Below are 7,495 nucleotides of genomic sequence, written 5' to 3'. Positions count from 1 at the left end.
AGTTTCTGTAAATATGGTTTTGGAAATTATATAGAAAATAACTTTTTTAAACAATTATATATTCTATAGCGTTTCATTAAAAAAGTGCTGCAAAATATTAATTAATTTTTTAAACCAAAAATACTTCTAGCTATAGAAATGATAACTTGTTGTAGCACTTTCTTGACCAAGCGCTACAAGAAATGCTTCTTATGTAGTGCTTTCTTAGGAAAGAGCTACAAAAAGTTACCGTATTTTAAAAAAAAATTTGTAGTACTTTTAGAAGCGCTACAGCTTTTCCCAACATCTTTCGTAGCAAATTTCAATTTAGCGTTTTGAAAATGCTATAAAAATGAAAAAATAAGCACTACAGTTAGCTTTTTCTATAGTAGTGGTGGTTATTAAATAAATTAGATAAATTGGTTAGATAAATAAATATAAACTCCTGATTTTCCTAAATTTTAGTTAAATAAATATAGCATGATTTTCCTAAAATATTCTTGTAATTATACATCAATTTTAATCAAAACCAACTTTCCAATTAGCTCTTATTCGAATAGAGAAGTATTAATCATTAATTCTATTTTTGATTCACTTACTTTATATTATAATTTTTTATGGGTTAATATAATTTTTAGTCCCTTAAATTTGGACTTATTTTGATATTGGTCCTTGAAATTTCAAACATGTCATTTGGTCCCTAGAACTTAATCCGTCAACAAACATTTGTCCCTAAAAGGCTGTTACGTTTTGTTGAAATGGCACAAACGGTGTTAGTTGGCACGACATGGCCTGTCACTTAACAACATGACATGGCATGATGAGATGACTTGGACATATAATTAAAAGGAGAAAAAAAATAGAGGAGCTTCTTCACGTTACAGTCGTCCATCCTAGTGATCGCCGGCATGGGCTTCTTCATGGACGCCTATGATCTTTTTTGCATTTCCACCATTTCCGAACTCCTAGGTCGCTCGTATTACAGCGATCTCGCTAACAACGAACCCGAGTCACTTCCTCACAATGTCAATAATGCGGTCATCGGAGTCTTAGAAATTAGAATAGAGATCTGAGTAAAAAAATAGACCTAAGAATTTAAGAGAAAATGAAGAGAGAATATCAGACACAAGAGCTAACTAGCATATCTACCCACGAGAAGGAGAAAAAACCAGCAGAGGAATGAGATAGCAACAACAGATGGAGTTGATTGGAGAGAGAACGGAGAACATAGAAGGTAACGACGGCTAAAGAGAAATAGAAACAAAGAAAGCGACAAGACAGAGAAGAAAAAACATATAGGTAACTATAACTAGAAGGTGGAAGGAACAAGAGAAAAATAGGAATGGGGTGATGTTGGAAGGCAAGATCTGACTATGTAGATCTGACAAGCCAGCGACAACACAGCGGTAGGTGAAAGAAACAATCTGATGAGGGAGGTGATGAAGAATGCATAGTTGCGTATAGATAGGAGCAATACACAAAATAATTTGCAAAGAGATGGGAGCTCTTTAACGGAACGAGGAATGGAACCTAGAAAGAAGGTAGAGCGCCACTCTTTACTTTATCTCCACGCAATTCACAAATGGGAGAAAAAGGCAGATGAAGAAGGAGAGGATAGGGAGGACAACTTGGAGATGGAGGAGAAGATTTGCACGGGAAAGTTGAGGAAAGATCAGACAGAGCGACAAGCACCCCGACAGCTAATAGCAGAGGGACGAGCTCTTCGATGGAAATGGAGAAGAAAATATAGAGAGCGCATCTTTCTTTCTAATTTGTCATGTGCGTGCGTTCTGAATAAGGCTCCTTTTTTAATCTAATTATATGTCCAAGTCAGCTCATCATGCCAAGTCATGTTGCTAAGTCCAATCACATCATCCAAACCAACACCGTTTATGCCATCTCAGTAAAACTTAACAGCATTTTATTACTAGGAACTAATGTTTACTAATGGATTATTTTAGGAATCAAAACCATGAGTATAAAAGTTTAGGGACTAATATCAAAATGAACCCAAATTTAAGGGATCAAAAATATATTAACCTATTTTTTAATTAGAAATCTAGCAACTAATAATTTAAGATTTTAAGCTGAACTAAACATGTTAATTACTTTTTATTTATAAGAAGACTTTCGCGCTGCCACACCATAAAATTATTCTGATTCATATATATATTGTGGAAACATCATTCTTCAAACATCAATGAAGCAAGAAATGACATCAATGTTTCTCCCCTCAAAGAATTCCAATTTCTCAAGTGCCAAATTCCTTATCTCCGCCAGTTTTTTCTTTGACCCTTTCTCTGCCTTTTCAACACGCTGCAACAACCCTTGTATCATGCCCACATAAAACCCATATTTCCTCAGTTTCTCTATTTCCTCCTCGGTTCCACCTCCCAAACACTGCCCCGCACGCAGCTCCGCATGCGTGCATGCCACCTTCGCCCTTCTCTGCCTCTGCCTTTACATTCGCTTCACCTTCGAATTGAGTCCTCATGAATTTACGGTATTGGCCCTCCACCAAGCGCTCCGAACCCACCGCACGTGAGATCTCCACTATCACGCGCAGGATCCGATCTGAATCGTCTCGGGTCGGGACGTTGGATCTGGCCAAGAGTTCAAACGCGAATGCCATCATTCCGTCTCCGATAAGAAGCTCTATATTCGGATCGTACACATGGTGGCCCTTGGGTTGGGCCTGGGCCGATCTGTTAATGGTAGTTGCTCGTGAGTATAGGCGACTGCATGCATTAGTAGCAGAGGGCAAGGTCCGATCCTGATGGCCGCCGACGAGCCCGCAAGCTGCCAAACAGAGCGCCGGCACGGTAGGTCTTGGGGCTGTGAAGGCCAAATGGTGCATGGGCTCAAAGACCCCGAGAGGTTCCTTCATGGGATTAGTCTGCATGAGATGGGCTTCAATGTCTGCGTGTATAGAAGCCAAGGAAGAAGAAGAGTGGGCGTGCGTGATTTGCGCCGCCGTGGTCAGCTTCAACGGCAAGCGGAACGGCGGAGATCTGATCTGCATGATAAATGAACCGTGGAGGTTCCATAGGGTGGAAAGAGCTCCGACCATGGAGGCAGATCCGTGCAGATGCTGAAAGAAAGAAAAAGTGATCGAAGTAATTAAAGATGAAGAAGACAGTGAATAAGGAATGAGAGAGATTTAAAACCTCATGATAATGACAGAGAAGGCCTTTTTTCCTAACTTTATTTATGCTTGTCTTTAGCAAACATCGAGATGTGCTGTGTTGGAAGTGCCTTTTATTTAACCCGTGTCCATTTCTGCCAATGCATTGTGTTACACGAGTCTAGTATTTTAAATAAAAGAATAAGAGTGAAGGAATCCAAGGGAACAATATTTATTAAAAAAATTTAAAAACTTATAACCATTAAGGAGAAGTAAAGAACTAAATATCAAAATATATAAATTAAATATACTGAAGAATAATGTACATTTAGTATCTTAAAATATTTTTTCAGATATAACAGTATCTTAAAATATTTTGCGATGCATTTAACATCGTAAATCTAAAATATTTTTTTAAATGCATCCAATACCGTGAAGTTTCTTGATGCACCCAATAGCCTAAAGTGAGTTTTTGTTTTAGATGTGTTAAGCACCATAAAATATTTTTTTGTGCATCCAACACCAAGATAAAAAAATAATTCAAGGTGTTAAATGTATCTAAAAAATATTTTAAGATGATGGATACACTATAAAATACTTTAAGTATTAGATGCACCCAAAAAAATATTTCAGGATGTTGAATGTACCTTCACATATACTAAATTACAGCTGCTTAAGCCCTTACACACACATATATCCCCTCCTGGCTATGCCTTACACAAGGACACTGATTGAAATCCCAGCAAACACCGTATAGCTGTGGTGGAGGTCATGAGAGCTTATAAGCAAGGGATGGGTCGTTTGAAGGGGCAGTTGATAAAGGTCAAGATAATCATCGCTGACTTGGAAAATGGACTGTGAGGTTGCAGGCTTGCAGTCATCGAGGTCGATGATTCAAAACAATTAATGTTTATAAAAACTATTTTTATCTTAGCTAACTTTATAAATTAAAATTATATGAGAAGCGTGATGTAACTTATATGTTTGGATAATTGTTCGCCATCAAACGTAAACCACAAGCACATGAGTTCACTACAAGAAAACATATATTTTGTAGCGGTTAAAATATGACCTTTCTAATGGTTATAACCGCCACAAACAACATTTGCAGTGGTTACACAAACCGCTGGAAAATCAAGTGCTAGAAAGAATTTCTAGCAGTTATTGTGAACCGCTACACAGTGTGGTCAAAATGCCAGAAAACTTCCAGCGGTTAAAATAACCGCTAGAAAAAACAAGTACCGGAGGTGGAAACTTCTAGCGGTTAGTAACCGCTAGAAAGATCTAAAAAATTTATAGCAGTTTATTAACCGCTAGAAACTTCTGAGTGAAATTTCATTTTGCTGAAAACAAAAATTTTCATTTTGGCATCATAATTAGAAAATTCGGAGCAAATCAAATTTTACTAGGAATCAAAATTTTGTAATTGGCACCAAAACATTTCTAGCGGTTATTAACCGCTAGAAATGTGGCAGGTATTTTAATTTTATGAAATTTGTCCCTCTTTTATTCATTTTCTAGCTGTTTGAAAACCGCTAGAAAGTTTATTTCAGGTGAAAAAAATAAATTGAGATGTTTGATTATAAAAAAATATAATATTATAAATTATAAAAACCATTAAGTAGATTATATTAGAGATTTTTGTTAATATGTATAATTACTAATGTATTACATGTTATATATTTGAATTTTGTAATGAATAATAAGTAATTAAGTTATGATTGTGTCAAATGAAGTGAATTAAATTTAATAAGATAGATGAATTAAGATGAGATAGTTTATAATATTGAACCTAAACTGTTATGTTGAGAAGTGCTTGAATCAGTTGATAAAGGTATGACAAATGTGAAGAAGAAAAATCTAAAGAAAAAGAGAAATAAATATGTTAGTAAATTAATAAAAACAAATAAAGGATATTAATACTTATAAAACAATAATCACCTTGCCATATAATGAAGAGAAAAAGAGAGAATTATAAAGAAAAATGGGAGAGGAAAGAAAAGAGATGGGATAAATGAATGAAGATATGATGTGGTATTTATAGAGATCAGCGAGACATTTGTAGCAGTTTTTTAACAGCGTTTTATTCATTTTGTAGCGGTCTTATATTTTCTAGCGTATTATAAAACTGCTAGTATTTGTAGTGGTTTTCACAATTTGCAGCGGTTATGTAACCGCTACAAATTGTATTTTTTTACTTTTTAAAAAACTAAACCAATTTTAATTTATACATATTTATTTATGAAAGAAAATTTTTGAATGATAAAAATTTTTGAAACTGCTATTCTTGATCTTATCTGCCTAAAAAGATATATTTAAAAAAATTATGTTAGAATTATAATATATTTAGAAAAAATTAGTAATTAGTAGTTAATTATTTAAATAATTTAAGAAAAGACATATACCTGATAATTACCAAATTATCATCTCCTTGAGGAAAGAAGTTTTCAAAATTCAGGGGTTGGAAGGGTTCGTTGACGTAAATAATGTCATCATCATTCATATCATAAAGATCCCGTGGCTCGAGGTGAACGACCATATTCCAGTCTTTATTTCTCGTCCTCCACATAGTAAACCTGGTGTGGCTCGGAAGCAAGCAAGAATATGGCTCATCATCTTCAGATTCCCCTGTATGAATAAGTGTTGAGAAATTAACAGAGGTGATGCCCAAGTGATCAGTAGCGAGTCCTATGGAATTGTCGTATTTGCCCAGGAGCACTTGAACAGAGTTACAGTGAAAAGCTGGTAACTCAACTCAATGATGTCAATTAGCTTTCCATAGTAAGTGACGCCTCCAAAGCGCATATCGCTGTCACTGCTGCTAGCATAACATCTCGTCCCGAATGTCCCGTAAACTCCAGAGTTTTGTGTGAGCAATCCCTGATCACGTCCAACCGTACAGAACTTGAAGCCGTTGACATTATATGCAGTAAAGCTTCGTGCATGGTCTAACGGACCGAGGTAAAGAGCTTTGAATTCATTTGTGCATGGCCTGTTGTCATTACGTATTTGACGTGTAACCAACCGGGAAACTCTTTGTGGACTCTTTTATCAATGTCAGCGGAACGCGCACCCCTGTAGCTTCCGCCTAAGGTAACTCTAAACTACTACAGTGAAGTGATTTTGTTAGAAGAGTCAGTGAGAGAAACAAATATAAAGTGTAAAAGTTAGTGAGCTTATATAATACTTACTGCGTGAAGGGTTCAACTTGGCTGCAATTATCAAAATATGCCTGTCTGCTTGGAGTTTCTCTATGGGAGTGAGTCTGAAGAATTCATATCCTCCAACTGGTTTCTCAACAGGAGGAAATAAAGTTGACGTGGAAGGACCAGGAGGAGAATCATCTACACGACGCGGGTGGTTAAAAGATGTCTCCATGTCATCAAAGTACCTTGAACAGAAAGTTAGGATCTCATCTCCGGAATAACCTTCTGCTATTGACCCCTCAGGCCACGCCTTATTCCTAACATATGATTTTAATTTTCCCAAGTACCTGCAAGATAATATTCCATTAATAATTGTGAGCAAATGAAATAACAATGTGAAATTTAAAGAGGCGGTCGGGGATAAAAGATAATCAATATATTTACCTCTCTATAGGGTACATCCATCGATAGTGAACTAGGCCTGCAACCTTTGCTTCTCGAACAAGGTGAACAGTCAAGTGAACCATAACAGTAAAGAATGATAGAGGAAATATCATCTCCAAGTGACAAAGTGTAAGAATTATTTTATTTTGCAGCTAATCAAGCTCTTCCGCTATCAAGACCTTCACACACAACTTCTTGAAAAATGAACACAATTCCACCAAAACCACTAATACATCAAAGGAAGTATGCTTTTCCAGGCCAATGGAAGTAACTGTTGCATAAGAACATAGGAGTCATGACTTTTTAACCCAGTAACTTTTCAAGCTTGCAGATCGATACACCTTGAGATGTTGCTAGAATATCCATCTGGTACTTTTATGTTCTTTAGTATCGAAAGATATCCTTGTTCTGCTGTGTCCAGGTGAATTTAGCTGGTTGAAACTTGTCGTTTTCATTAGGCCAAGCCTCTTCACGAATTCTCTAGGCCTATAAATCTTTTCTAGCTGCGAGATGGTCTTTGGACTTTCTAGCTTCGTTAAGTAATGTATATAGCACATTATCGCACATATTTTTTCAATGTGCATAACATCCAAACTGTGTCGTAGCAAATTAGATTCCCAATAAGGAAGAGTGAAAAATATGCTTTCTTCCGCCATTGCATAGGTTGCGCATCAGATGTGAAGGGAATTGAAAGACGCGCAACGGAATAAACTTTAAAATTTTCAATCCCTTGCCCGGATCTACCGATTGTGTTTAAGTCAAGTAGTAAGAAGCATTACCTTCGATGTTCGGTTTCTTGGTG

The 7,495-nt window shown here is 36.3% G+C and overlaps 1 pseudogene; it reads right to left on the bottom strand.

Annotated features, from left to right (window-relative positions):
* Nucleotides 1-2,169: 2,169 nt before the first annotated feature.
* LOC114715960 (heterodimeric geranylgeranyl pyrophosphate synthase small subunit, chloroplastic-like) lies at nucleotides 2,170-3,049 on the bottom strand (annotated as a pseudogene).
* Between the last annotated feature and the right edge of the window lie 4,446 nt (nucleotides 3,050-7,495).

This window comes from Neltuma alba, unplaced genomic scaffold (assembly GCF_004799145.2).
Source record: "Neltuma alba isolate B1F8T4 unplaced genomic scaffold, ASM479914v2 tig00011632_pilon, whole genome shotgun sequence".
Taxonomy (NCBI): domain Eukaryota; kingdom Viridiplantae; phylum Streptophyta; class Magnoliopsida; order Fabales; family Fabaceae; genus Neltuma; species Neltuma alba.
This window is presented reverse-complemented; position numbering and strand designations above follow the sequence as displayed.